This window comes from Solanum pennellii, chromosome 4 (assembly GCF_001406875.1).
Source record: "Solanum pennellii chromosome 4, SPENNV200".
NCBI classification, from domain to species: Eukaryota; Viridiplantae; Streptophyta; class Magnoliopsida; order Solanales; family Solanaceae; genus Solanum; species Solanum pennellii.
The window spans coordinates 68,785,073-68,794,729 of record NC_028640.1 but is presented as its reverse complement, the minus strand read 5'-3'; the positions used below and the strand labels follow the sequence as shown (position 1 = coordinate 68,794,729).

The window sequence follows — 9,657 nt, the reverse complement described above, 5'->3', positions numbered from 1 at the left end:
TATATATATATATGTCTATATATAGTGCTTAGTAGCTTTTTACTCAAAAAACAAGAATGCTAATACCAAGAAGTAATTATTCCAAACTCTAATAACTAAAATGTAGCTTTGCTACTAATAACTAATCTTTTGAGAAGATGTGTTGTCGATTTTTTACTTGTTAAGATATTAAATTAAACTTAGATTGAAGATGTACATAGTAGGCGTGGTTTAGAATTGGAATCCATTTTTACTAACAAAAAAATAAATAAATTGGAATTCATTGAGCCTATAATTTGTTTTATGAAGTATTATTGTCCGTTCGCTTTTATTTATACATTCAATATTTTATATGTCTCTTAAAAATAATAATTCATATGAATATTTTATTATAATATCGATATTAATAATGTTTAATTTAAAAGGCGCTACAAAAATTAGCCGACTTAAGCCGCAAGAAGGATGAAAAAATGACCTCGAAGAAAATGACATTTTCCAAATCTTGTGTGTTTATTTTTAGATTTTCTATTTATTTTTTTAAGAGAAACCACAAAACTTAAAATAAATTTGTAAAGTGTATATTGTATACCTAACTCTGAGGAAATAAGATTTGTTCCGCTCTTACAAAGATTCAAGAAAATAACATTTTCAAATACCTAACATAAATATACAAATAAAATTTCGTGTATATAAAAAAGAAATTTTCTTGTAAAAAGAACATAAACTTAAAATATTGTGTCCCATGCCTACTTATCAATTTTATAGAATAGAATGAGTACCCAATAAATCTCGTTGACAATGTCTTAAGTAATGATTTATTAAGACTTTTATGGGCTAATTAAATATAATGAAAATACAATGAAGAACAGAGACATTTAATATACTCATAATTCAATATTGAAATCTAAAAGCTAAATTTAAAATATGAGTTCATAATCTGAAACTTATTTATTACAAATAATTGGACCTGCATTTGTGCAACTAGTAATTGGGGAGGTTGACTACTTTTCATAAAATGAACGTGATCACATATTCACATATAATTTAATTCTATATTAAACAATAACAAAAAGTAATCAAATTGTATTACTTATAAGTTTAATTATTATTTGACTTTTTTTTTTCTCCAAGGGATGAAGTTGGGGGTAATTTCTTTTCGATACTCGAAACAATTTCTAAGGTCAATTAATTTAATTTTGTTAGAGAATATTGTTGGCCCTAATAATAAAAAAAGTTAAGGTATAGATGTATAATTTTTAGTATTCTTATGTATATAATCATGTCCCAATTTGTGATTTAGCAAATCGGATGGGAGTTAAATGTTTAGGTATTACTAACCAGGATTAAAAATGTTTTGATAGATATTTTCTGTTAGGAAATTAAAGTGATTGCCACTTTATTTAATTTATGTAGTTGTTGCTATTACGTATTTAATTTAATTTATCTTTACTTTTCTAGATTCCTTTCCGTCTCTAGCACTTGAGAGAAAAATTATCAAATATCCACTAAATTCTTGTTTTTTCCTATGCAGCTGGACCCTTAAAAGTTCGACTGTGTTAGTCGACGGCGAAGCTAAAATTTTCATTAAAAAATCTTAAAATATGAAGTTGAAGGAATTCAATAATATATATTATGTGTATATAAATAATGTAATTTTTCTAACAAATAAAGTTGGATGAATTTTCTGAGCTCTTACTAGCTTCGCCCTGACATTAGTATGGGCGGGATGAGATATCCTCATAGAATTCTGATTTTCTTTTTTTAATTAATTCTAATTTTGCAATATTTATTAATATTAGAGTAATAATAACGTATAAGTTCACAAGATGGAGACCGAAGAAAACGAGCGTACACAAAATTTATTCTTACCTAAGGATGGATCTTACCTCTATTTTTAAGAGTAAAGAGACTGTTTGTAATAGAATCTCCGGCCGCTTAATATTTGAGCAAAATATAATATATTTTAGGTAAGTGGTCAAGAGGATGATGATCTCAGCATATGATATTAAATTATTTAAGAGCTAGTCTAGGTATTTTTATCTCTATATAAACATGTTAGGCAAAACATTTAGCATATTCTTGGTTTGTCAAAGAAGAGAGAAAGCTATTTGGGAACTAAAGCAATGTTATTTGGATTACTATTCTGGGTGTTTGATGCAGGTACAATATTGTTACATATACATATATACAAGTACATAGTCTACACTTATTATTTTGTATAGTTAACCCGTAACGACATGCTCTTATAGTCATTAAAATGTGATTATAGATTATTTTTAAGACAATAAATTCGAAGAGCACGTAATTTTCCTCTTGGTTGTGTTCAAAATCTTTCTTTTTTTTCTTTTAACTCCGTGTACAATCAATTTAAATGGTATCATATAAATAAAACGAAAAGAATAGTATGTTTATATATCAAACATCATGAAATTAGAAGTTGTAATATTTTGGTATTGCAGGTTAGAAATTGAGTCAAAGTGCTTAAAAGGATAAAGTGCTCACTTCTCAGATATCTGTCAATATTCTTCATCAAAGGCTTTTTGGACTAAAAATTTAGAGGCCAGGAAGTATTAATTAATTTGTCAAAATTAAGTCTGTTTATACATGTTGTAAAACTTCATTATCAGTTACTAGTAGGTCCTTTTGTAGTGATTAATTAAGTGATCATTGAAAGCTATCTAGCTAGCTACTTTTTAAAAAAAATATATTTCATATTTCAGCTTCATGTATTTATGATTGGTCTTTTTGCTAAAATGTAAAGATAATTTTCGTTTGATAAGTACTTTTTTATTTTTAATCAGAGGTCTTGAGTTTGAGACTTGTTGAATACTATACAAAGTCACGTTGTTAGGGAACATTTATTCTTTCATATGAGATTTTACCGTGCAAAATTAAATTTAGTCAAATTTCAATAAAGATATTGAACACCGAGTAATTAAAACCAAAAATACTAACCAATCGAATCTCAATGCTTTTTCGGTTGACTTATTTCCATCCAAATTACTTGATTGAATGTTTGTTTCACAAAAGTTCCAAGTTTAAAGTGCAAAATTATGAGTTTTGTGTTCTAAAAATGATAGTTAGTTGCGCTCTAAATAAATTAATTATACAAAATTAAGTAGATTTTCCAATACAAAATATAAAAATTTCACTTAATTAAGCTACTAAGTTTTGTTGAGCCAATAACTAGAAGTCTGTGGCCGCCCCCCAGAAAAATGCCAAAACCTAAACATAATGAACAATAAATTGAAATAACATTTAGGAAAAAGACGAAATTTTTTCATGTAGTTTAAGGAAATTAAATGACTATTCCTTGAACAACTTTCGAAAGGTCAAATATATCAAATCTTCAATTTTTTAAGCTAATTAAACTAGTGTTAATGTTGAAATTATTCAAAAATTGTATGTGAATAGGGGCAGCTCAATGCCTTTAAAAATGAGACATCTTTCTTATAAACTTTTATTATTAAAAAATATTATAGCTTTTAATTTTTATTTTAATTTGCTTTAAAAATATTAAATTTATTTTTGAGTTTAGATCACTAATTAGTTTGAATCGCCATTATTATCTGCTAAAGAAATATTCTCGTGTGCACATATTAAACCAACTCAATTAGAGAGAAGATTTAAGAAATAATAAATCTCACCTTAAACAATAATTTTTCCCATGTCATAAAGGAAATTTTTTCTTTCATTTTCGTAGTAGTAGTTAGTGTACAACACGACTTGCTACGTCACACTTTGTATTTGACTCTACATTGATGTGTTCCATTATAATTCATTTTATTAAAATAATACTATATAAGTAGAGGGTTGATTTGTTAAAACTAACTTCTTGTTTGAGAAAAGTCAACTAAAAATTGTCATTATTATTTATTAGACCAAACATATCTTCAAATGAGAATCATGTCATAGAGAATAATAATTCCGTTAGATTAACTAAATTAATTAATATTGTGTGGTATCGACATGTGAGTGATCAACTTCACCTTGATTAATCTACAGTTTATAATATGGATCAGTTTCTAGTATTCAAAAATACTCGTAATATAGAGGTATTATTCTTTTCGCATAAAGAAGATACAATTTTCTCAAAAAAGACCTCATTCTATTTGGATAGTTGTTATAAATTGCTTCATAACATATTATATCGTACTGTATTGTTTTAATAAATATATCATTTGAATATGCGATATTGTTTTGCATTGTTACATAAAGTCACATATCAACAATTAGAAGAATAAACTTGTAAGATAATAGAGTACGAGAAGAACTACTGATACTATCATAAATAATTGATTGCTACGCAAAATGAGACTTTTCGACTTTCATCATTACATAATGATGAATTTAGCATGCGATATAATAAAATTTAAATAACAATCAAGACATAATACTGTTAGGATCGAATTCACGCACACACACTACATGAATGAAGAACACAAGGACTTTCAAGAAAAAAAGAGATGAGAAATCTAGAGAGAGAAAGAGAAAACCCAATATTTCGTGGTAACACCCGTAAGTAAACTTCCACGGCGGTGAGGTATATTTATATTAATAAATCAGAGTATTTTTGGTTACTGAGAATAAATAGTTAACAGTTATATATATATTAATCAGGCTCCACTACCTAACAGTTCTCCCACTTGGAGACTGACTCAGTCATCCAAAAAATACATTCTCAAAAAAAAATTTCTTCATCATCAACATCTTTACCGCACCGCAACATCTGTAACAACAACTACAGAACACCAACCGAGGTTTTACATAACCCCAGTTTCCCAACATCAACACATTTCGTCAACATGTCTGCCGGGTTCTTTGCACCCTCTATCTTCTCCAAGCACATATCACCATCCTCCACTGCCCTGCGAGTGAAATGATATTGCCTTCTGATGTGCTTTGTCTTCGAGTGATAGACTGGATTTTTCACCAACTGTATGACACTCTGGCTATCTGAGTAAAGAATCTTCTCGCTCTGCTTCTTGCCCAATTCCTCAAGATAATCTGCCAGCCATATCATCTCTTTCCCAGCTTCAGCTATTGCCACATACTCAGCTTCAGTAGATGAAAGAGAAACACACTTCTGAAGCCTGGACATCCAACTCACTGCTGTTCCACCTATGGTGTAAATGTACCCGGATGTACTCTTGCTCGAGTCAACATCCCCACAAAGATCAGCATCCACAAAACCCTGTAGAGTCACCTTGCCTTTGCCAAAACAAAGTGAAATAGTGGATGTACCTCTCAGATATCTTAGAAGCCACTTCACAGCTTCCCAATGATCTTTCCCAGGGTTCGCCATGTACCTGCTAACAACTCCCACTGCATGTGCTATATCAGGTCTAGTGCAGACCATAACATACATCAAAGTCCCAACTGCTGAAGCATATGGAACAAGTGCCATATGATAACGCTCCTCGGCAGTCTTGGGTGACTGCTCCTTTGACAATTTAAAGTGATTTGCCAATGGAGTAGTCTTGGGTTTAGCATCATTAACCCTGAATCTGCTCAGCACCTTCTCAATGTACAACTTCTGAGATAGATTTAAAGTGCCAGCAGATCTATCCCGAGAAATCTTCATCCCCAAAATCTGCTTTGCTGGACCCAAATCTTTCATCTCAAACGCTGCAGACAACCTTGTCTTCAGATTGTTAATCTCCCTCATACTAGATCCTGCAATCAACATATCATCCACATACAAGAGTAGAAAGACATATGAATCAGTGTATTTCTTGAAGTAACAACAAGGATCCTTTTCAGCTTTGCAGAATCCACTCTTGGTCATGAAGGAGTCAAACTTCTTGTACCACTGCCTTGGTGCTTGCTTTAGTCCATACAAGCTCCTGGTGAGCTTGCACACCATGTGTTCCTTGCCTGGAACCACAAATCCTTCCGGTTGCTGCATATAGATCTCTTTGTCCAGATCTCCATGTAAAAACGCTGTTTTTACATCCATTTGCTCTAGATGCAAATTTTCCGATGCAACAATACTCAACAGAATTCGAATAGAGGTTAACTTCACAACAGGAGAGAATATTTCAGCATAATCAATACCTTTCCTTTGTGAATATCCTTTAACCACTAAACGAGCCTTGAACCTTCTTTTGCCATCTGGTTCAGTCTTGATTCTGAACACCCACTTGTTCAGCAAAGCTCTCTTCCCTGCAGGTAACTCAGTCAACACCCATGTGTCGTTCTTCTCAAGTGACCTCATCTCATCATCCATGGCTTGCTCCCACTTGATCGAATCCTCCACCTGTAGGGCCTCATCAAAAGACTCTGGTTCCCCCTCATCAGTCAGCAATAGATAGTGTAATGAAGGTGAATACCTATCTGGTGCCCTGATGGATCTGGATGATCTCCTTAACACCTGCTCAGGTGTAACTTGCTCCACTTCAGATTCTTCAGTAGGAGTTGGTTGAGTATCTGCTTCGACATCTCTGGGGTTACTCTTCTCCAACTCAACCTCAACTCCCACTTGCTTTGTAATCTCTAGAACCTTCTGCTCTCTGTCCTTGTACAGGACAGACTCATCAAATGTCACGTCACAATGTCTCAGGATCTTTCTGTTCCTGTCATCCCAAAACCTGTAACCAAACAAATCAGAAGTCTATGAAGTAACACTTCACAGCCTTGGCATCAAGCTTGTCTCTCTTTTCTGGATCAACATGAACATAAGCAGTGCAACCAAAAGTCCTCAAGTGTGAGTACTTGAGTTCTTTTCCTGTCCACACCTCCTCTGGAATCTTGAACCCTAAAGGAACTGATGGTCCCCTGTTGATCATGTATGCAACTGTGCTCACAGCATCCGCCCCAAAGTGTTTTGGGCAGCCCACAGTGTATCCTCATACTCCTTGCACGCTCATTCAATGTTCTGTTCATCCTCTCAGCAATTCCAATCTGTCTTGCCTTACCAGGAACTGTTCTCATCAATCTGATTCCCTCAGTTGCACAGAATGCCTTGAACTCTGATTTGTCATACTCTCCTCTATTGTCAGACCTTAGGCATTTGACCGGTCTGATTCTCAACTTCAGTTTTCCACTTCTTGAAAGTTGCAAACACATCTGACTTATGCTTCAAGAAGTAAACCCATACCTTCCTGCTGAAATCATCAATGAAGGTAACATAGAATCTGGATCCTCCAAGTGATGATACTGGATATGGTCCCCAAACATCTGTATGGACCATTTCCAACCGCACTTTCTTTGGCTCTCTAGGAGTCTTTGTGAAGCTTACTCTTTTCTGTTTGCCCATAACACAGCTCTCGCAAAGACCCATATCAACAGACTTCAGACCCTCTAATGCTCCTTTTGCAACCAGCATCTTCATTCCTTTAGTACTCATGTGTCCAAGTCTGTTGTGCCACAGACATGAACCGGAAGCACCTTCAGCAACAGCGGCCATGTTTATACACCCTGCAGTGGTGTACAAGGTTCCAGATTTGGTGCCACGAGCTACTACCATAGCACCTTTCACGATCTTCCACGAACCTTTCCCAAACTCTGCTGCATATCCCGTGCTATCCAACTGACCAACAGAGATCAGATTTTTCTTGATCCCAGGAATATATCTGACATCCTCCAATGTCCACTGGTTTCCCGAGGTGGTCTTTATGCAAACATCCCCCTTTCCTTCAATCTCTAAGGCTTTATTGTCAGCAAGATATACTTTTCCAAAATTTCCAGATTTGAAATTTTGGAACAACTCCTTGCTTGGAGACGAATGGAAAGATGCACCAGAATCCAAAATCCATGATTCAACCGGGCTGTTCACACTAAGGATTAGAGCATCCCCAATGTCCTCTGCTGAATTTACAGAATCATTGTCATCTCCAAATTTCTGATTCTGTTTCTTCTTTGGCTCTGTGCAGTTCGTCCGAAAGTGCCCTTTTTCTCCACAGTTCCAACAAGTCACGTTTGATCTGTTCAGGGATTTTCCTCGATTCTTTGATTTTGATCGACCATGTTGATTTTGGCCTTTCGTCTTACTTCTCCCCCTTCGATCAACGCTGAGAGCACTGCCCGATGAATCTCCCACTTCTCGTTTGCGAATACTTTCGCTAAGAACAACATCACGGATTTCATCAAACTTCAGTTTCTCAGATCCACGGGAACTGCTAATCGCAGCAACAACAGTATCCCAAGACTCGGGCAGAGATGACATCAAAATCAACGCCTTAATTTCATCTTCGAAATTAATATCCACAGAATTGAGTTGACTCACAATCATATTGAACTCGTTTATATGATCAGAAACGGATCCAGTTTCAGACATCTGTAAATTGAACAATCTACGCATCAAATATACCTTGTTCATAGCCGATGGTTTTTCATACATGTTTGACAGTGCCTTCAACAGACCGGACGTAGTCTTCTCCTTCACGATGTTGAACGCCACGTTTCTTGACAAAGTCAACCGGATCAACCCTAGAGCCTGGCGATCCTTGAGTTTCCACTTCTCCTCCGTCATGGATTCCGGCTTCACCCCGGTCAACGGTTCGTGAAGATCTTTCTGGTACAGATAATCTTCGATCTGCATCTTCCAGAAACTGAAATCGGATCCATCAAACTTCTCGATTCCAAGCTTCGAACTATCTATCTTCAGTGATCGTGTTGAATCTCCTTAGCTCTGATACCAGTTGTTAGGATCGAATTCACGCACACACAATAGATAAATGAAGAACAGAAGAACTTTCAAGAAAATAAGAGATGAAAATAAGCAGTACTTTTTTTTTCAAGCTGTCAATATGAAAATGTTCAAATTATCAATATACTAATAAATTGTACCCTAAATAATAATCACCATTTTTGTCTCTCTAGAAACTGCAATTTTAGTCAGATAGTCACACTTTGTGGTGATCTTAGGGGTGTCAAAAATTAACCCAAATATAGATAGCTCGTCTAACTTGTCTAAAATTTTAAAGGTTGGGCTTAAGATAATTTGAATTGGGTCATTCAAGCCTAACCCATTTTAGGAGAATCCTCAATTGAGCCCCATTCAATCTCCAATTTTAATCCGTTTTAAACTCTTTACTAAGATATGTTCCTATATTAAAAGTATAAATTATATTATCTATTTAACATTTTTAAGATTTATCTATCCATTTGTTACTTTTTTGAAAAAAAAAATCTTGAGCTGAAATTCGAATTGTGATTATAAAAGTTAAATATCATTATTTTTGTTATAAACAATTTGTATTATAGTGAATGTCTAATTATGTGGAGTCCTTTTTAGGATAAGGTTAGGAATCCTACTTGGGGACCAAGTTAGGTTTGCCCTATAAATAAAGGGTTTTCCTTCATTGTAAATAAGATTTGTGAGAGATCCATGAATCCTGAATATACTTCAAGATGAATAAGAAGTCGTTTCTCTTCTCCCTACTTTATTCTTCTCATTATTTTATGTAGTTTCATAACAATTTTAAAATTATTCATATTAATCTGGTCAAATTGGACAGGTCAAGACCCAACCCGTTTTTAGCCCATTTGAACCTAACTCATTTGAGCCCAAAATAAACTTGGGCGGGTTAAGACACAACCCAATTTTTATTTCAACCATTTTAATATCTTTAGTTTGAATCCAATCCATCCATTTGACACTCCTAGGTGACATCAATGAAAAACCACCCAATTGCCGTTAAACTTTGTGTATATATATATATATATATATATATA

General features: G+C 34.1%; 1 long non-coding RNA gene across 1 annotated transcript; it reads left to right on the top strand.

Annotated features, from left to right (window-relative positions):
• The first annotated feature begins 2,067 nt into the window (after positions 1-2,067).
• On the top strand, positions 2,068-2,776 carry LOC107017503. The gene is made up of 2 exons (XR_001456508.2): positions 2,068-2,139; positions 2,439-2,776. It is a non-coding gene; the product is annotated as an uncharacterized LOC107017503 (long non-coding RNA).
• Positions 2,777-9,657: the final 6,881 nt, after the last annotated feature.